Below are 23,041 nucleotides of genomic sequence, written 5' to 3' on the forward strand. Positions count from 1 at the left end.
TCTGGATCGCAAACATTGCCGTATACTTATATTCTTGAGTGAATAAGAACAGTAAGAAATGGAACAATTCTACAAATATACCTGACAAAATGTTTACTATTAAGAAAATGGCAGAGTAACGATGCCTCTAATCCGTACCGTACGTCAATTCTGAAATTGGTCAATTATATCTTTACGGGTTTATAAATCACGTAGTTTGACAATGAAAATTATAAAAAAAAATCCTACAAAATACATATATCATATTTCCAGACAAGGCAAAGCACGCTCAACAACACTGTGTATATAAAACATGCCTGGACGTCAATGAGTTAAATCTTTAGCCTGAATAAAACAATGAAAGCTACCGGACTCAAGCTTAATCAATATCATGATTGAAGGTACACGGAGAAATAACAAATACGAAACGAGAAACATATAACTCTTGAAGATAAAATCATATGGTGAATTATTTCTGTCCTTTCACTTGGCAGAACAACAAACGCATCAAACTCCTACTTCATCAACTTTGTGAGACGGCTGTTCGTCTTTTCGCCCCAAACCAAAGCCACCCCCCTCTCGCCCCGCAATAAAACCCTAAAACACTCCGAGATAAATAAAACGACACAAAAGAGAAGTTGCAGATAACGTTAGCAATAACACTTGTATTAAAACATATTGTTTGATGTCAATGCTCATCAGTGCAGATAGTTTCGAATTTTGCACCTTTCTTCGAAAAAAACTAAATGTCTCTGAACATTATCCGTTTGATTTTTTTTCAAAGGGCGACGGGCGACAAATACAACCATAAAAACAACAGGGACAGTAGTCATAAATACGAATACAAATCCTTTAAAGAGGGGTCTTGTAAGAGCCAAAACAACACTGCACAAGAGGCAAAACATACACATAAGACAAACAGAACACACATGTATCAACATAGCTTTAATCAATAAAAGATTAGATTACCATCACAAAACACATTGAGTGCTATTATAGATTATTTATCATCTGGGAATTCAAAAACAAAAATTAGACGAAAACAATCAACCACAACTAAATAAACTAATAGATATATTTATATGCATAAAAGGCTTTGGTAAACTCTTACAGAATACAGTTTTAGCACTACAGTACGTCTAAGCCTTGACATTGTATGGAGATGCACAGCCTGCAATAAACGTAGGCGGGGTTGTCTTTTTAAGCTCCAATCAGAATATTAAGTATAAATACTGCTGGGATTAACCCTCTGAAGATGGCATTCATTTACAAACTATGAATGCACCCTTTTTTCTTTATAGGAGTACATATCATACCATACATACATTTTCTTACACAAAGAAAAACATCTGTACTCTACTAAGTTTATAAACTTATTTTTTTCGCACGAAATATTACCTCAATGTGAATTTTAAGCCTCAGCTGAGTGCTATATAATTATTAAATGTTTAAAAATGAAGGGATCTTCTTCATCTAGAAAAATAATATATGTACTTTAACTAAGTTGTTGCCAAATGTAATACATCTTCCGTGTCCTAATAAACGTGCAAAGGTAATTATTGCTATTGAAAGTCTAGACATTTTGCCTTTAGTTTTACAACTTACGTAAATTGAAATGTATTTTTTCTTGCCGCTTGCATACATCAACGATGATCAAACAAATTAAAGTTTACTCAATTGTACCCATTCGTGCAGTAAAATCATGAAGGATGATGAATTGCTCAGTAGCATGCCTCTGTAAATGCAGACTTTCTCCCGATGATGTTGAAACTTCGGTAGTTTTAGAGCACTTAAATAAACTAACTAAAGTTTACATTAACCCCCCTCCCCTGCACCCTGAGCCGACACGTTTTTATGAAGTGTTATACACATGATGGAGAAGAGTCGTATGGATTGGCGACATGTTTATTGGATCATTGGTAATACAAGTAGATCTAATATCTGTAAGAAGATAGTACATTTATTTTAAAATTGCAGGGAAAACCCTTCCAAGTGATGCGATAGACATCGATAAAAACAAGACTTGACACAAATTGTTAGAGAAACAACAGCGAAACCCTCTCCTTATACAAAGCCGTACTTTTCTTTTGATATAGGACTTATAAATATATGAACGATTCAATTTACCTTACCCTTTAAATTACAGATTCCACGTGTCTTATTATATATGTTTTACATCCAGCTGCAACAATCTATTAACATTTTTATTGTTTTTTGGCGACACCAGTCTTAAACGACATTATTTTGGCAGGAATATGTCATTTAACTACTGAATTGAAATATAATGTCTCAAGTAAATATATGTATCTGAAGACAATCTGACTTCCGTGAATATTATAATTGTCATATAGAACGTATCCATGACCTCTATTCGAGATTGTCCCAAGCCAAGTCTTGATAAAACACTCTTCCTCTGATCTAAATCAGGATAAACTTGAAACACTTATTGAGGGGAAGGTCAGACCCAGGGGAACCAAACAAAGCATTATGAAAATAGCAGTCCATAATCAACATACCAGGAAATTATCTAGGTAAGTTGCAGTTACTGAATAGAAGAAAAGAAAAACATGTGAACAAATTATCCTAAGACACACACACATCAAGACTATCTGAATACATCAATAGTTACAAAAAAACAGCTGAATAAAGTAAGGCCTATTTTAATTTTAATAGAAAAAAGCAAAGAAGAACAATGTCTTTATGAATAACAATTTTCATAGACAAATTGTTTTCATCATCTAAGAAACAAAATGATCATTTAAGCGAGAAGAATCATATTTACACTAGTAAAATTACCTGTTGCTTGTGTTGACAAATGCTGTGCTGCTGTGGTCAACAATATATCTCAAACACAAGCTTTATACTAAGAAATAAGTCTGTCTTGGAAATTAAGTGCTTATATTTGGTTACAAATATATGCGCCTTTCAGCAACTAGTGTAATAGCGAGGAATCAATTCCATAGATTATTATCATACACTGGACAATGGTTTACGAACTATCAATGGCCACAGTAATAATTTATTTACTCAGGAAAATTACTCAGCAATGACAGGGAGGACACCCTTTGAGTTCACAGAGGTCTGAGCATTACAAGCCTTTCAACGCTTTAAGCGTTTTATGTAATTGGGTGTTTGTGGATTCTTTTGTTGTTGTCCGTGTTTCTGGTTTGTGGAATGTGTTGGTTTGTTTAGTTTTCTGTGTTATTTTCATTGACCTTGTCCCACTGACCGGGGTTTATGTTTAAACCTTTGATTACTTGACTTGTTTCTGTAGTTTTTCATATACATATTTATACTTGTTATTTCAGATTTTTTTTAAAGAATCCAACTTTGGAGATTACATCACAAATTGATAAAGAGGCTAAGGAAAATCAATACTGAAAATTTAAATATCTACGACAACAACAAAAGATTTCAACGATAGCGTTACACAGCACATCGGTCTCTTTTTTGCTAAAGAATGTCTTTCGGACGTAAGATGGTCTTCCAAATTTGATAAATACGATACCTAGGGCTTTTGGTAAATCATGTTTGATAATATAGGCCAGTTAGAACTAGTTGTCTTGAAGGCCGCGGGAGGTTTGGATTTTTAAAAAAAAGAGTATATGCATGCAAAGTAAGTTAATCATGTTCGATCACAAAGCAATTCAGCTTTTCAGTGAAGACAAAATATCTAACTCACAAAGGAATTAATTACGTGAATGATACGGGTCGTAATTTCAACTGCAGGACATAACGCCGCAAGCATTGCGTCTGATATGCTGAAGATGTGGCTCTTTATTACTAAAAGTGTCAATTTGGAATTAAATCGGAGACTTTATGATTCTCGGTATTTATGGATATTATGACATTGCGTGATAAAATAACGTGTGACATGACAGAGATGGTTGTTTTTACAATCAATGAACATTATTCACCCTGATCGCCTTTAAACTATGACTCATATACAACGAAAATACCCCAAAACATGATTTTAAGGATTTATTTTTGTACTACAAAATGAATGTATGGAATAACATAAGAAACGGCAAGAGATTAACAACCTTTAAATATAAATACAAAACTCATCTTTTAAGTAGTTAAGTAACTTATTGGATGTCTGTTAATGAATAAATGAAATAAAATGAAATTAAATGAATTGTTATGTAATGACGAGAAATAAAGTCTGTAAACCTTACTTATACAAATCTAATATTATTGTGCAAATGTTTGAGAAGGATTGATATGGTTCTGTGCTCAATTATAAGATATATAAGACAGTATTTGTAACAAATTACCGCACGTCTCAGCAATTAAGGAAATAATAAGGACTCTTTTACATGGGTAATTGTCATTCAATAGCCAATGTCATACGAATCAAAAATAATTATAGCACAGTGATTTACGTATTAATGAAGTTTAGTCAACAAGCACAGGGAGCCAGTTTTGGAGTTGATAAAGATCTGCCCGCGTATATATGGCTGCATTATGGCGTGAACCCGTTACCCTCACAGTGTGATTTAAAGATCAATGTTTTTCAACAGTATACTCTTACACTATTACTGATACATAAATTGAAGGTCAATGTGATCGTACTTGTAAGCCTGTCATTATACATATTCATATGTTTCTTGAGATCTCGGGTTACATGAATTCTCTTTATCAGAACGTATCTGCGATATATGTCCAATATAAAATACACTTATTAATCTTAATCATTTTAATGGGTAGGAGAACCCCATACAATAAATTAAAACTTAGGTTCATGTGTGTTTTCATGGTTTCAACATATGTATTTGTCAAAGAAATATGATTGCAAATACCAAGCCATTCAATAGTATGAAAAATTGATTATTTTGGCAAAAGGTTTATTTCAAATTTAATGTCGTCACACATGTTACGATAACACTCATAAGTCAAAGAAGACGTCAATGTTTAATAGCTCTCCAACACTAGTTATACTTGAGTTATGTCACTTGGCAGTATCAAGTGATATATATATACAGATATTTCTGTATTATTGGTAAAACTCCTGTAATCCAGTACATAAATTACTTTATAAATATAGACACACGTTTTGTATCAATTTTGCCGGTCCATACATGCCCATGAAGCATTCTTTTTTAGAAGAACACTTTGATATCCGAAGTTAACTCACTTGCAATAAAGATTCAATATCGTTTCTATTCCATCATTTTGATTGTCATTTCCGAATTGATCTGGCTGCTGGTGATCTCCCCTCGAGTTGAGTTTCCAATCTAGATTTCAAACAATGCCGTATACTTACATTCTTAAGTGTGAATGGACAGTAAGAAATGGAAAAAATTCTGAGAATATATGACACAATGTTGACTGTTTAGAAAATAATCCGTACATTGCGTCAAAAGGGTCAATTATATCTTTACTGGTGTATAATCCACGTGTAATAGACGATGAATAAATCATAGAAAATACATTAAGATATTTTCAGAATAGACAGTGCATACGCAAAAACACTGTTTATGCAAAATGTGACGCTTACATATACAACTGAGATTCATGTACCATTTTCAGTAATAACACGAAAACAGATGTACAAAGAAAAAATAAATAAACGGAAAATGTACAGCAATGATAAATACTTTGTTTAAAATGGCCATATATATATACATATTGTTTACTCCAAAGAACTGTATATGCAAAACCGTAAGATGATAAGTATTTTTACATTAAGATCAATGACAAAAAAGGCGTCGACACGTACAGTTGTGGTCATTTTGAGTGTGTAATATATTATTGCAATATATACCTTTAACTTATAGCCTACCGGAAAACATTCCTTTGGATGAGATTCCAAATATGTGAAAGCATGAAGATTTATTACTAAGGAATATTGAGTTTGAATATGATTTCATACAAATGATGTTTTAACAAACTATGGACAAAAAAGATGCCATCAAACTGTTAAAATAGCGGGCGGAACAATATATTTTTGGTATTGACAAATCGTTCTTTATGTCAAGATTTATCGTAGAAATATTTATAACGACAAGGATATTTGAGAGTGACAAAATGCTTAATGATATTCAAATGATAACCTTATATGGGTACAGCATTTGTAATTTATTCAGACATGCCCGTGTCTCGCGTTTTCAAAATATTGAATAGAAATTTAGTACACTCTGATTGTTTAAAATGCATTTACTTGTCTTTTTGTGGGGGGGGGGGGAACAACACATTTGGTGTACTACTAGTACTAAAAACATGCTCTTTTCGAAACTGTAATTTTGCAAAGCCTTTTCAGTTGAAAAAATATGGGGACATATTGATCGGTAAGATGAAGCCTTGAGAACCTTCCGCAGTGCAAAAGTGGTTGGGTCAAAAATTAAAAAAGTTTCATGTTTTATTTGGTTTTGAGAAACGATTTTTTTAGAAGTAACACATACATTCAAGGTGACATGTGTTTGCGTAAAAAGGAATACAAAAGAATATTTTATCAGATTTTGGACAAAAAAGCATTCAAAATCTTTCCGAAAAGTCTGTCGACTTGATTACTTTGTTTTTGTATAATGATGTCCGAGTCTACCTTATCAACAATGTCTTGAGAGTTCCTGGTGATATCTATTCAAATAAGAAAGTTATTAAAATATAATGGAAAAAGTGATTGAAATTCATTTCCAAGTTTAAAAAAAAAGAAAATATATTTTAAAAAATAGTTGCAATTACGACAAAGCCTCAAGACATTGTTGATCGGCTATTTCCGATAATTTTGACTCGTAAACTTATTCACTTTGTATCAAGACATTTACGGGAAAACGTAAATGCCATTTGATTGGAAATCTGATAAAATCTTCTTTCGTAAAAAATGCTCAACTCCTAATTACAGCTTCATATGTTGCAACTGATATATGAATTATGCATGCTAAATATTGAACCTCAAAACTAATTTAATGTTGATTATTTTAGACATTTTAATTTGTTGTCCTTCAAACAACGTTTGCATCGTGGCCGGCCCTAAACATGCATCATTCTATTGCATTGATACCAGCTTAAAGAGTTAGTTGACACAAACATATCAGGCTAGTCGAGTTTATTTGTATTTTTTTGCATTTGAATATTTGAATTCATATATTCAAATATATTTCACATACTTAAAAATCAATATAAATATTTAATGACTTGAATGTATGTAGTTTCCATTATATTATAGCAACGGTAGTTTTTTTCTCAAAACATGACAGAAGAGAGAGCGAGAATCTGCAGGAGAGCCACAGACGAGATTTGCAGCGATAGGGTATTGGTTGAGACATAAGCTTAGCAACAAGATACTTACATAGTTTAACAGTATAATTTATTTGGTAATAGAGTTGTCGCAAATACTCGATAACAGCATATGTGGAAACTGCAGATGGTATTTGCAGCCAAATGTATTTTCTGAGAGCTAGGTTAAGCAACATGATATTTACTTAGTAAAGAAAGTGAGTTACTTTCCTGAACTAATAAGTTGGTAATAGTGATGCCGAAAATGTCTCTTCACTAGCAAAGGTGCGAACTGCAACTCTCATTCAATGACGGAGACATGAGCTGAAACATTAAGACTTTGAGCAATATTTAAATGTACTTTTAATATAAAAATGTTTTTTTCGCGACCTTATATAAGACTTTATTGTCGTTATCGTTTTAGAAACAAGTTAATGTAATTGGATTTGTGTCTGATCTGTGTATCTTCCTCCTGGCTAGAAAAGTATTTATTCTGACATGAAAGATGGGAGGCCTGTTTCACATTAGGAAAAAACGTTGCTGTGGTCAACGAACTATAAAGCTATAACTCTGACAATCAAAATTAAAACAGACAAACATCTCTCTAGGGAATTTCAACTTTCAGAACCAGACAAAATAAAAGCATGTGATAAATACTTTTGTCGGATGATTTTAGCAGTAAAATTTAGCATTTATTTTTAACATTTAACTAATTGAATAGATATGCTTAAACGTGTGTGGTCTTGCAATGACGGAAAAAAGACATCGTATTGTATTTATTATTTTGATAGCCTTTTCATTAAAAGTACACAAGACTGCTTATTAATGCCTTATAAATAAGACCTATCGAAGTGTTTTTAATGCAAATGAGGTAATAGTAAGTTGATAATTCTGTTAAAAAATATGTAGTTAATTCAAACATTGCTATGGCTGCCAATAGTACCAGTTGCTTTTGATATAATGACGGAAACATATTAAAGGTATCAACTCATCCCGTAACTGAAAGATAAACTCCATCAATTTTTAAACGTCTCATCACATGGGGAAATACAGAATCGAGCCCTGGAGTCATAGATTTAATAATGAGCTTGTATAAACCACTTGCTACCGGGACAAACCAAGAAGACAAAGAAGGAATGAATATCCCTTTTAGATCTACAACGGTCAATGCAAAATAGACTCGCATCGAGACACTTTAACTTCACAAACTAGCTAACTATAATGACTTTTTTCTGCCAATTTGCTCAATTGGACAAAACACAACAGACACTTACTTCATTGTTTGCGAGACGGCTGTTTTAACTCGAAAAATCCCAATATTTTGCATTAATTCACCCGCTGAGATACATATCGACACAAGACAGCAGACACAAGTCACGTTCACTGATAACCCCTTTTATACTTATATTATCCAAACACACAATGCTTTAATATTTATGTTCATCAATGGAAACAGTTTCGATAAGTATGCCTTTCTTTTGAAAACAATAAAATGTGTTGGTCTTAAGTTAAGACCAACACATTTTATTGTTTTTAAAAGAAAGACATAATTAACTCTTAACCTTTATTTGTGTGATTGTTATCGATGGACGATAGTCGACAGTCAATCAATTCAAGCAACATGCCCAGTAGTTAAAAGTTTACAATGTTAAGTGGTACAATGTAAGGGCAAAACAACACGGAACAAGAGACAAAAACGTACAAACATTACCCACAGACCACAAGCCTTTCAAAATAAAATACATGATGGGATTACCGTCACATTGCCAATGAAAAGTATAGGGACAAGCCCAGTAGCCCGGAAATTCAAGAAATTGACCCTGTTTAGAGTCACAAGGCAATTCCTAAAACGAGAATGCACTCAAAACAATTACACAATTGCAATCACCACATACAAACCTAGCATGCATCAAAACATTTTTGTTAATGAATGATGGGAGTACAGCCTTGAAACGAACGGTCTGTGAAACGTAAGTTCACTGGAACACGGGTCTAGTGGCGACTTAAACTAGTTTGTATGCAAATCACATAACCAGTTTATCTACTAGGTGCAATGATAGTGAAAATCTAATTGATGTACATATTTTGTGACGAATACAAATAAGGTTCTTTAAATCTAAGGTAACATTGTTTCGCTCTGTGCGAGTAGGCGTATATACAAAGCCATGTATTGCTGTACCAAGACAACCGAATGGGGGTCTTAATGATTGAAATTTCCCAGCATGCATCAATCTTTTTTAAAAAGTGCACGGGGATGCGATTGAGCCAAGCCATAATGCAGCCAAAAGCTAGGGTAGTCATCAAAAATTCTCACATTGATTTTTGCACTTATGAAAACATGGTGACTTGACGACATTCGGTGTCGCCGTACGCGTGTTTCTTTACTTTATCTTTTCAAAAGTATTACTTCATCAAGTTCATCAAGCAAATCAAAACACTCACAAAAAAATGTGACTCAGACAATCTATGTGATTCACATGAATATTAAATTGTACATGTTCTGAGTCCCCGTATCTTACTTTCCCTCGGAATTATGTTAAAACAAATCCATTCGTTAACGGCACTTGACTTTACTAATTTATACCGGTTTTCACCCGTAAACGCGTTACTTAGCTTATTAAATTAAAACACCCCTTTAACAGACCGAAAAAGGTTGACAGTTGTTCCTATGTGTGATACAATTGCACTATAAAGAATTCAGCTTGACAGCTTTCACATCAAATTACTTTTAACAAAATGGCTAGACAAAATGATAAATGAAATTAGATGAAGAAGAAAAAAATACGTTCCAAATATAGGTTTGTAAAGCATATCAGGGCTTTTCTAACATCAAGTTTGATAATAAAGACCAGTTGGCTTTATTCTTGATATATTGGATATCCAATTTATGCAAAATGAATTAAAATATTTGAGCTAGTCTCGCAACTGATTTTGCATGTATTCACATTTGTTTTCATGCAGAAGCCACTGCACATGCAACTTAAATAACTTTCCTACTTTATTCTTCATAACTTCATACGGTAGTTTTACAATTTCTAAATATCGAAATATTATTATCTTCACAAAAGGCTCTATTGAAATAACAAGTTAAATTAAAAGGTTCAATGTTATCGAATTTAGCCCAGAAAAAAGCAGTTGATCAGATACAACAAAAAACTTGTTTACTTCACTGTTTTTTTTTTCTAGCGGACGTTTCCTTAAGGGATAACCATCTACCAAAGAAATTAATTTTGTAAATGTCATGACCTGCAATAAATCACGTCGTTTGCCTTGCATCTGTTGCGCTGAGCACAGTATTTCTTACAAAATGTCAATTTTGAGTTGAACCGGCGGCTAGATTCCTCGGTGATTATAGATAGGGTGACATTGCATGATATCTTAGAATATTTCTAAAAATGTATTATAAATAGAAGCAAATTTCCTGTTCTTTGTATTCTTAGGTTAGCAATGCAATTTCGGTAGCTTGTGACAATCGGAGATGCTATTTGTAACACAAAGGCATCGTCAGTTGACATTTTCAAAAAGAGACAAAACATCAATTACAAGGTTCACTCATTTATTTGTATGCATTTTGGACTATGACATTTCGTGTAATCCTTGGCTTTGCAAGGAGTTGTCCTGTAGACTGAACTGTAGGCTTTCAAGGGAGGCCCAGCTGTACACGAAAAAGTTTGTGGCTCTCGTTCCCTTACCATGTGTCTCAATTACGGGCTTATATGTGAATGTTTGACCACTGGGCTAGTACTTGTGAATTTCATTATTGTATTCTCCCCATCGCTTTAATTATTATGAGATTCAAAAGCTTTAAAGGAGATCCGAAGTAATATACATATGACTTTGCCTATCATATATTATGAAAAATATATAATCACATTAACTTAACCCTGAACCATTATTTATGCTTATCATTAAAACAATCTATTTCTCACGAGGGCCAACGTTGTATTGATCATAGAAATATTGTTATGTAACACAAAATGGACACAAACATTTTTCTGAGCAATTTCACTGCTAAAATATTAGACAAACCAAACATATAACCTATCTGTCAAACAATGTTGAACCGTTAAATCAGTAAATTACAGCATTGTATGTTGAGTGTAGATAACAGTACATTTAGCCAAGTGAGCACCAAAATTTATATTTCACGAATGCCGCACTGAAACAAAACAAAACTTCCTTAAGGAACATATAGTAAACGCAAGTTTTTCCGAAAGCTAGACTTATTCCATCGTTTCGACTTTTCAGAAATGAGGTCATATTTTGTGTTTATCACAGCCATATGCGAAATGGGTTTATTGCTGTATGTAATTACAGGGTAGATCCTGGTAACACAGTCTTGTTAATCTGCGTCTTGTATATTAATATTAGAATAATGATGTCTATTATCTGTACTTTGAGTTAAAGTTTCTCAATGACTTTATGATTAATTTCCAGAAAAAAGTTAATATATTATCTAATAAATTTATTCGTTTTTTTGCTTTGGCTTTTATATCAGGAGTAAATATGACAGGCTATTAATGTTTATTGACAAAGGTTATTTAAGAAGAAATCTGTCATGCACTACAGTATTAAAAATACGATAAACTTTCTTTCCTTTAGAACAATTATTCATTGTTCTTACAGACCCTTAGCAAGGGGAAAACTAGCCGCCAAAGATAATAATTGTGCGAATAACATCGACGTTAATCTAACTGCACCAAACACGCCGTTAGCAATGCGTTTAATGTGATTTCCATCTAATAAATTCTTAAATTATCAAGAGACCGAATTTGCCTTGTTGTTTATGAAAGAATGCGTGATAAATTAATATTCCTGTTCCAGAGAAAAAAATAGTTCTTGACATTCTTTTTCGATTTTATTAATAAGACAAAACAAATTTTGCTATCGTCATTTGTTTTTTGTTTTTAACTTTGTTAAACCGAAATGCATGTTTGGTTGACAATGCCTTCAGGCGAAATTAAACAATAACAACTCAGTTCATATAGCTGTAACAGAAAGGATTGACATTTTCGCCGTCGGCAAAATAAATTGTTCAGTACCTTGTCGTAATTACTGTCATTTGAATTTATTTTGTCTTAATAAAGAACACGTTAAGTTTTGATTTTCAAAATACAATAGCACACACACAACAAATAACAGATACTGCATGCTGAAAATATATGAGCAATTAAGTTTCGCGTAATTGACTTTAGGTACTAACAATATACATGAAATTATTGCTTTTATCCTGTCACTTGCATATAAATCGGTCAAATAACAAGGTGCCGTGTAGATTTAAGTTTATTTGGTCAGTTGACCACGTGATGTCTATCTACAGTCAGTTGGTCTTGTGACCACGAAAGGGGACTATTTTCTATTCTGAAATGTCAGAGGAAATCCACAAATAGTGTTCTAGTATCTTATCAATAGTCCGCCAACAACCGACCTCAACAATCACTCGCCCATCACTCTGCATAATAATGACACTGACAAACAATCAATCGACCAGAAAATCTACGTGACGTGAAAATCTTACCCCATCCGCACATGCTGGAAAGTGTGCAGCATTCAACGATAGTTAATTCCATTTCTGTGGTGAATGACAAAATCTCACTTACAACAGAAATGAATTATCTCTTTGCCTGTGTAGTTCTGAACATCCAACACTATCACCATAAATAAAATCCATTTAATATGTGGCGATTGTTTGTTAACACTCGTGATCTTGAACCGTGACCTGTGTACTGTACTCTGTGACTTGCGGAATAATTGTTACATTATCAGATAATGTTTGGTGCCTGAACCGTGTTTGTGTACTTTTAAAAGCTTTTTTATGCCTTGAATTGAATTTTTCATATTAAAAGGCAATGACTTTGACTATAAGCGTATTGAAAAAAGTTGAACAATTTTAAGAACTATTTTTGGGGCGAATTAAAAATGGATACCTATTATTCTGACGTCACCAGTGAAAAATTAGTTTCCCCCTTATTTTTAAAGATACTTAATAATTTTAAGGTAATTTATAGTGTTAAAATAACAAAGTAACAGAATAAATAAAATACTAGGTTAGTGCCGTGGATGAAGAAAGTTTATCTGGCTCGGCTACGGAACTTATCGGGTTCGCCTTCGGCTCACCCTATAAATTCCTCCGCCTTGCCAGATAAACTTCCTCAATCCACGGCACTAACCTAGTATTCTCTATTTATTCACATTCAACCCAAAACACAAAAGGAAACACAAAGTCATGTATCATTTAACACATTAGGGGTGACAATACATTAAAAAAGTAAGAGACAAATTATCGCCGTTGTACATTATAACGCAGTCATCGCTGCCAGAGAGGTTTCTATTGATAAATATGGTATTGCTCACATTTCTATAAACGCATTGTCTTTCATACCGTCCCGATAACACTTATAACAAATGTGGACAATGAAACTAAGAACAATGAGAAGTAGTTCTCATCGTGTAAATATGTAAATTATGGCGGAATAGCATATTACATTTTTCACTTCAAACAAGTGTTTTGTTGACGCAAAAAAGACGCGGCAGAATAGGTTTAAGTCCAATCGTGTGGTAGTGCGGCATGCTGACCACGCTCGGGTAACTGCACAGGCAGTGACCATAAACTTTTGGACTTCTAAAGTCTTCTTTAAACTCCAAGGGGATGCAGTTGAATGACTGCATTGCTACATTGCAGTATTCTTCGAGAGCCGCCATTCGTCTAGTACGAACAAGATAAACATTGACAATTTAAGGAACTGTTTCGTGGAGACGAGCCCTGCTTTTCGACGGTATGTTTATTTGTGTCATGTTCATGTGTTAGCATAAGTAGAAATAATAAAACAAGATATGAAATTTATTTGGAACAACAAGGCCAGACCTATTGTTGCAATATATATAAAACACAATAAGAACCTCAGACACAAAACTCGAGACACAAAAACAATGAAACATTTCTGCCTGTTAACTGCTTATCTCCTTACACCAAAACGTGTGGTTTTGATACTTATGTAAAAACTACAGAAACAAGCTCAGTAGCAAAAAGTTTAAAACTGGAAATTATGAAAACATTTGAAGTGCGGGGCGACTTTTTACAGATTCCACACGGCTTTCACAAAACTGCTGTAAATATCAATACTTATGTGAAAAACTACAGAAACAAGCTCAGTAGTATTAGTGGGCCGAAAACAGAAGATTTACTCCCACCTTGAACACAGGTCGTAGAAAAAGTGAAGATTGTTTAAATTTTTGTCCGAACCCTATCACTATTTTTAAGTGTTTATATTTCTCGAAGGCCAATGGATTTACTAGCAAGTACTAGCTAGCTTATCGTTGTACATATTGATCTGTTTTTTTAGATCTCAGGTTCGTTGACAGTCTTTACACTTTATAACAGACAACATATGCGAGGATAGAAATGTCCACTTTCGAATAAACATACTCATCGTAATCAGATACCTAAACTTAGGATCAACAGTATTTATGATTTTAAACCATGTTTTGTCAATCACAATTTGACAAAAGTATTCTTTCATCAAACAGTTTTTTCAATCAAACTGATGTTAAGAATGACATCATGATAAACATTCTAATGCGACATAAGAGAATAATACATATATGTGTTATAAAATAAATTTTAATGTTTTAGATTTTTTAACAATTTTGTACTTAAGACAAGTCCATTGAAAGATACAATAACCAATATGGCAGAATTTCTAGTAAGAATATTATAAAGGAAAGTACTTCATAAATTTAGATTGTCGTTTTTTGAAGTATTTTCTGTCCATCATTTCTACGAAATTAAAGACTTTTGTATTAGTAGTTGATCGATAGCAAATTTTAACTATATTATTTTAATCTATTTCCATTTGAACTGGACAAATACTGTTCTGAGATTACTTTAGAGTATAGGCATTATAATTATGTTTAAAAGGCACAACCGGGTTAAAAGCGTAAATAACATTGTAATTTACAATTTACAATATTCATTATTTTTTTTCAATCAAGTGTTCGAAAGTTGAATGCTACGACATAATACTCGGGCTATCTCTTTTATTTGTACACTGATTGGCAAACTAAATAATATAAGGATGTATTTCTTCTTTAACTGTATTATTAATGTATTATAAACCATGTGCTTATATATATATTATGTCTTTTAATAACCGAGTTTGCAGAATTTAACTTTAGACCGATATTTGCTCATACTGAACGTCGATACTTGACATGTTTAATTGATGATGGAACCCCTCAGAGAAATAATAACAGTAAGACTTGGGCGTTTCAGGTCCAAATGATGCATTTTGGTGACTATCAGCAGTTTGATTTTTTTAAGGTTGAATAAGGATGAGGCTAAGAAGATATCTTAATGCTCATGAAACATCAAACAGAAAATAAGTATCGTAAGTGTTTTAAATGTGATACATATTGTATGAAGAAAACACTCTTCAAACCATTTTATTTCAATAAACCACTGATTTTCGTTTTACAAATATTATCTTCAAAACATTTCATACTGAACTTTCTCGATTCAATTCAAAAGGAAAAAAAAACGCCTGTATAATTAATTTTCAGAATAATGATGAAGTTTCACTTTATATGCATATTCCAATGACAAAATTACAAAAAAATATGATTATTTTGAATTTCGTTTTTCTAATGGAACCTTCCGTCCTCCAAAAAAATAAATTTTGCATTCGACGATTTTTTCAGATGCAACCGAACCCCGTTAGCATTTCATTAATTGCGCTAAGATTTCATTTCATTTCGCAAAAAGAGTCGTTTTTGAATAAGCCTGAGACTAGTTTCGCTTTGTTATTTATGAGCAACTATGTGATAAAGAAAAGGGAGTTTGATTCATGATATCCCTTTTCTGTTTCATCAGTAAGAAAATCAATCTTTGTTTTAGCCATTTGATTTGCACTTTACTAACCCTAAATGTAATGTCAATTGATGATACCCTGAGACAAAAATCAACAAAAGCAACCTAATCATTAATGTGTTTGCATTAATGAAGCCTGGCCGAAAAAAATGTTTAAGCGGTTGCCAATAGAAATTGTTCAAAAGCTTTTCTATTATTGTTGACGAATATTAGTTTTGTGTAAGAAAGCATGATTAATTTTCCATTTTATAAGACATGAACACAAAAACAAGAGGACCGAGATGTCATTATATCGTTAACCTGATTGGATAAAGAATTATTGATCGGACAAATTACTGCATGAAAAATTTGTATTTGTTTTAAAAGTTACGAAGGGCCATAACTCGTACATAACGCTGTTACTGTGAATTGGTTTTAAGAAGTTCGAATTGATACATTTAATGATTAAAAAGAAATAATGATAAAAACACAAATTGATAAAAGGTTCATCTTAGGATCATGTCTATGAAAAATATATGAAATAGGCCCAATGGTTTCTAAAGAGAAAGTTTTCAAAGTTGTTTCCATATAGACGTGAACAGTAGCCCCGCTCCTGGCAGCCATGTTGTTTTAACATTCACTAATAGGGTGAAGGAATTTGACTGAGGCTCACATAAGAAACATTTCTGTGAAACTTTTTTGAAATCGGGATAATAGTTTCTGAGAAGAATTTTTCATATAGACATATACTGAAAAGTAGCCCTGCTCCCTGGTGGCCATGCTTTAAGCATCAACATGGGTTGAAGACATTTGACAGAAGGTCAGCTAAGGTACATTTCTGTGAATTTTATTTTAGATAATTCTAAAGAGAAGATTTTCAAAGTGTACCATACGGACATTGAAAAGTAGCCCCGCCCGTGGCGACTTTATTTTTGTACGAATCTTAATGAGGTTCAGAACTTTGATAAGAAGGGCACTTTAAAACATTTCTGCAAAATTATTTCATTATCGGGCAAGTTGATTTTGAGAAGATTTCAAAGTTTTCACATAGACATATACTGCAAAGTTGCACCGCACCCTGATGGCCATGTTTTTTACGTGTCAACATTGGTCAAAGAAATTTGACATAAGGTCACCTAAGGTACATTTCTGTGAAATTATTTTCAAATAAGGCCGGATAATTTCAAATAGAATATTTTCAGTTTTCCGTATGTTTATATATTGAAAGTAGCCCCGACTCTTGCGGCTATTGTTTTACGAATCAACCAGGGATTAAGGAAGCTGATTGAGCATCATCTCTGAAAAAAAAACAGAAGGGAAAATGGAAGGTCTCAATACACTTGAGTAGTAGATAACACAATCCATTGAACTCTTTATATTACAATGGAAATTACAGAACACAATTTGTCAGTGTGCTTTTTTTTTAAAAGGCAACGGTCGAACAAACATAGGCTATATGACCTACTATTAACAGAACGATAACAAAGCAAGTCCGGTAAGGACCAAAACAACACAGAAGAAGAGACACAAGAGTACAAATGCTTCCAATAGACCAAAAGGGTAAACATATAGCTCTATCAGTAATGATGGGAATATCATCACAAAATCAAACTACCAATCATATAATGAAAACAACGACAGTCCCATAAGTTGATCATTACAAACATAACCTCTGTTTAGTAGCACTACGCAAAGGCCCAAAACGACAATGAAATAGAGACAACAACGTACACACACCACATATACAAATTCAAACACCATAAATAGACCACCCACGCATCATAATACCTATAAATGATGGGAAAACCGCCTTGGAATGGTCAGTGAAACACGCATTCACTGGAACACGAGTCTACTGTGGGCTAAAACGAGTTTGTATGCAAACGACAGAACATTGCAATCCGCTAAATAACTGAAACAAAGTCCATTTGAAGTAAATATTTCATGACTAATTCAAATAGTGTACGAAAAAAAACGTCCCTTTATGTCATTCAGTGGCGCCGTCTGGCTATACCCCAATTTTTTACAAAAAGGCTACATCAAACAAAACCAAGGCACATAAAATGTTTTTTGCAGAATCAAAAAATTTACTCAGACGATTTCTGTGATGTTCATCAATATAAATTTTATCTAAATAGAATGTTACATGTACAGAGTCCACGTAATTAATTATGTGCTCTCGTACGTATGGAAAAAGTCGTTCGTTAATGGCACTTGCCTTTACTATTATACCCGTTCTCTTCCTTTAACGCCTTGCTTTGATTATTAAGACACCCCGATACCAGACCGAACAAAGTTGAAACATTTAACCAAGTATTATTTAATTTCACTTAAAGGAATCGAGCTTGGAATAATAGACATCAAACTGGTTTTGACAGAATGGAAAACAAATGAAAACTGAAATAAAAAGGAATAAAAAACATGTTTCCATTTTAGCTTTACACAGCATATCGGTTTCGCTTTTGCGCTTTTTGATTTAAGATGATTTTCAACATTTGATCAAAATGCCGATTTGAAAATTGACTCAAATATATCCACACGATTTTCATGGCGAGTTAAACAGAAGCGTCTGAAAATGCATCTTAAATAGCTTTTCTGTTTTATTCATTCACAACTTCAAACAATATCTTTACAATAGGCTCTCTTAAAAACGTTCAATCTGATCGTTTGTAAACCAGACGAAAACAGATCATAAGATGAAACAGAAAATTGTTTACTTTAGAACAACCTCTGTTTTTTTTTCTAGCGGACGCTTCCTTAAAGAATAACCATCTTCAAACATAATTAATTTAGTAAATGTCATGACCTGCAGTAAATAACGTCGTTTGCCTTGCATCTGATGCGCTGAGCATAGTATTCCTTACAAAATGTCAATTTTGAGTTGAACCGGCGGCTAGATTCGTCTCGGTGATTATTGATAGTGTGGCATTGCGTGGTATTATAAAATATTTCTCAAAAAGTATTATAAATAGGAGCAAATTTCCTGTTCTATGTATTCATAGGTAGACGAGGCAATTTCGGTAGCAGTGGGAGATACAACTTATTACCAAAAAAGCATTGTCAGTTGACAAAACAAAAAGAGACGAAAACCATCAAATACAAGGTTCACCTATTTATTTATACGTATTTACGCATTTTTACAGAGGCTGAACTGTACTTTTAGTATTCATAATAGAAGATTTGATACTTATGAAAATGGCGACACTGTGAATGCGCTCTTAATTCTTTTTAAGAACTCAGACACATGACTGTTCTTGGGGACAAAACATCGCAGCTGTACATTATTTATCAACTTATTTTTGTGAATGAATATTTGTCGTTGCCTTTCATCCTAGACATTTGTTTTTGTTAATGTTCTTTTTATTATAGATCGCAGTCAGATCGCAGTTTTTCACATCTAAGTTCGAAAATTGATGTTCTTTGCCGATAAACTTATTTTTCTTAAACGGTTAGGAGGAACGCTTTTAGCCATGAAAATCAATTTTCGACTGTAAATATGAAAACTTGCAATCAGATTTTTTTTGTCATTGGTTTCCAGACATTCATGCAACAATGAGCTCATAATAAAAAAAGTTGTCAAAACGGTCAATCTGTGAGAGTGAAGCTTTAAAGCTTCTCAATGACTTTATAATTCATTTTTTAGAAAAAAAGGTTAAATATTATTTAATAAATAAATTCATATTTGCCATGGCTTTTCATATTAGGAAGCAAACATGACAAGCAATTGATATGTTTTGACAAAGATAATATGAGAAGAAATAAGTCATGCATTTCGGTGATAAAATTTCAACCCTTGTTTATTTTAAAACAATCAATAATACGTTTTACAGTCCCTTCCATAGGGGATAACTAACTGCAAAAAGAAAATAATTGTGCGAACCACATCCAACATTTATCTTACTGCAACAAAACCACCGTCTGCAATGCGTTTAATGTGCTAATACTTTCATTCCATTCAATCAATTCTTATTTGATCAGGAGACCGGATTCGTCTTATTTATGAACAACTGCGTGATAAATTAATATTCCCGCACCACAGAAAAACATGTTTCTTGGCATTTTGTTTTCAATTTCATTAGTAAGACAAAACAAATTTTGTTATTGTCACATGATTTTAACTTTGTTAACCGAAATGCATTGTCGGCTGACAAATTCTTGAGGCGAAATTCAACAAAAACAACTTAATGCATATATCTGAAGCAGACAGGTTTGAAGTTATTGCCATTGGCAAAGACTATTCAGTTCCTTGTCGTAATTACTGTCATTCGAATTTATTATCTTTTATAAAAGAACACTGTAAGTTTAGACTTTCAAAAGACACTAGGACAATTAATAGCGACTGTATATAGAAAATATATGAGCAATTTAGTTTCGCGTAATTGACTTTGTGTACTCACAATATAAATTACATGAACTAAACTTAAAATTGCAATCCATCAAAACTTACAAACGGAAACACAGTCATGTATCATTCAACACATTAGGGGTGACTTAGCATTACATTTTTAGAGACAAATTGTCGCCGTTGTACATTATAACGGAGTCATTGCTGCAAGAGCGGTTTCTATATATATATATATATATATATATATATATATACAGATTGTATTGCTCACATTTCCCTAAACGCATTGTCTTTCATACCGTTCAGGAAATACTTATAACAAATGTGGAAATAAAACTTAGAAGAAAGAGAAGTAGTTTTCGCCGTAAAAATATGTAAGTTATCGCAGAATAGCATATTACATTTTCAACTTGACAGCTATTTTTATGCATTGGGCGGTCTTTGGAAACAGTTCAATTTTGCGCTTCTTTGCCAGATGAGTTACATCCGCAACAACACTCTACTTTTTGTCGTTGCATTGTATGTTATATAAACAAGTATTTTGTAGACGCAAAAAAGTCGCGACATAAAAGGTTATAGTCTAAACGTGTGGAAGTGCGCCCACCCTCGGGTAACTGCAAAGGCGATTAACTGTTTAATGATAGGCCTCCATATAACATTTATTTTAAAAACAAATTTATTTTATTTTATGTCGTATGACGGTTGCCAGGCTTCAAGTGAAAATAAACGTTCGAGCCGGTATGCAAACTGATGTATAAATGTCTCTAACAATCAATGTTAATGTATTCAACACTTTAACAAACTGGACGCGGCCTCTTAATCATTAGGCACTGTGCGTAGCCGGTACCTCACCATACCTAATTTCCGGCTTTCACACGTGCACTCCGTTAAAACAGATTCTTATATTCTTATCCTTAGCAATATGCAAATTTAGAAAATATTGATAGTGACAATGTAGACACTTTTCTTTCATACACTTTTAACGTTTTCATATTTGATATTTTAAGTATTCTTTTAAGTTTCCATTTGATGCACAACACACTCGTAGATAGCACGCTATGTTTACTACCGTGGGTACGAAACAGCCGAGATGAAATAACTTTCAAGGCGATCGAAAAGTCTAGGTGAGGATACTTACTTATACCATTTAAAACCAGCTTCTATATGCCCTGGTGAAATCACATTGGTAGTTGGCATATTAAAAAGGAAATGTAACGAAATACTTTTTCGAATAACAGTTACCAGAAACAAAATTTAATACTTTGAAAGTGAACTGACCTGTTGATCGTGCGGTCGAAGGTTGTTGTGGTCAAAGATTTATATTTCTGCAAAAAGTACACTGTGAGAATTTCAGTGCTCAAATATTAGACACGAGATAAGTTTTGGTAACATATACAGGCATTTCAAAGCAGTTTAGGTAATAATGAGTAATATATTTTATAAACAATTTCCAAGCACTATGACAAACGAATCATCAATGTTCATAACATAGTGAATAATGTATTAAGGCATTTAAGCACTTCGAGTCAGTCTTAAAATAAAGGTCTACCGCGTTAATATGACTTATGGCTAGACCCACGTCACTACCATCTGTGTGCCGAAAATGGAAGATCCCCCCACCTCCACGGTTGGTTGCGTGAACGCAAAACATATTATGTTTAACAAATCGCCTAGAAAGCGTACACATTGTTTTACTTTTTGTAAGAACCGTATCATGCCTTTTTTGAATCTAAGTTTAAAGTATATTTTTAATGTTAGTGAAACTTTTCTTTTGAGATGTAAGTTGTCTTGATAATTTATACCTTAAGTTACAGAAAATAAATGCAAAGATTGACATGTCCAATATAGGAGACACAAACTCATATTAATCGCATGAATATATAGAGACACATCCAATAAAAATATAATACTCAAACTTAGGATCAACATTATTTATTTTTTAAAACTAAGTTTTTGTCAAAAAGTCTGTTTCACGCAATTTAATGTCAACAATGACGTCATGATAAATATTTGTAATACGACATAAAAGCATGTTATATGTGTGTGTGTGTGTGTGTGTGTGTGTGTGTGTGTGTGTGTGTGTGTGTAAATGTTAAAGAAGGGACTTGAATGTTTAATCTCAATTAAAATCAGGAAATATTGACTGTATAATTTATTTTCAGAATTACAATGAAGTTTCCCTTCATATGCATATTCCAATGACGAAATTACAAAAACTGCTTTTTTTAGATTTTGGTCGTCTCATGGAACCTTCCGTCCTCCAAAGAAATAAATATTGCATCCGTCGATTTTTCAGATGCAACCGAAGGCCGCCTTCATTTCATTTAATGTGCAAAGATTTTATTTGTTTCATTTCATTTCGCAAAAAGAGTCGCTTTTGAATAAGCCTTAGACTTGGTTCGCTTTGTTATTTATGAACGTGATATAAAAACAGGAGCTTTATTCATGACATCCCTTTTCTGTATCATCAGTAAGAAAAATAAACTTTGTTTTAGTCATTCGCTTTGCACTTTGCTAACCCGAAATGTACTATCAATTGACAAAAGAAAAAAAATAACAAAAGCAACTTAATCATTTTGCATTAATTAAAACCTAGCCGAAAAAATGTTTTAGTGATTGCCAATAGAAACTCAGTAGCTTATTGTTATTGTTTG

The 23,041-nt window shown here is 33.1% G+C and overlaps 1 protein-coding gene across 5 annotated transcripts in view; it reads right to left on the reverse strand.

Annotated features, from left to right (window-relative positions):
- The window catches only part of LOC128223933 (N-methyl-L-tryptophan oxidase-like), a 167,352-nt gene that overhangs the window by 58,646 nt on the left and 85,665 nt on the right, over positions 1-23,041 (reverse strand). The window contains exon 1 of one of the 5 annotated variants that reach the window (XM_052933454.1): positions 5,117-5,132. The exons of the other annotated variants lie outside the window; for them this stretch is intronic. The gene's annotated coding sequence lies outside the window, so the exon portion shown is untranslated. Of the gene's footprint in view, positions 1-5,116; positions 5,133-23,041 lie in introns of those variants that run through there. 5 annotated transcript variants of the gene reach the window in all.

This window comes from Mya arenaria, chromosome 2 (genome assembly GCF_026914265.1).
Source record: "Mya arenaria isolate MELC-2E11 chromosome 2, ASM2691426v1".
NCBI classification, from domain to species: Eukaryota; Metazoa; Mollusca; class Bivalvia; order Myida; family Myidae; genus Mya; species Mya arenaria.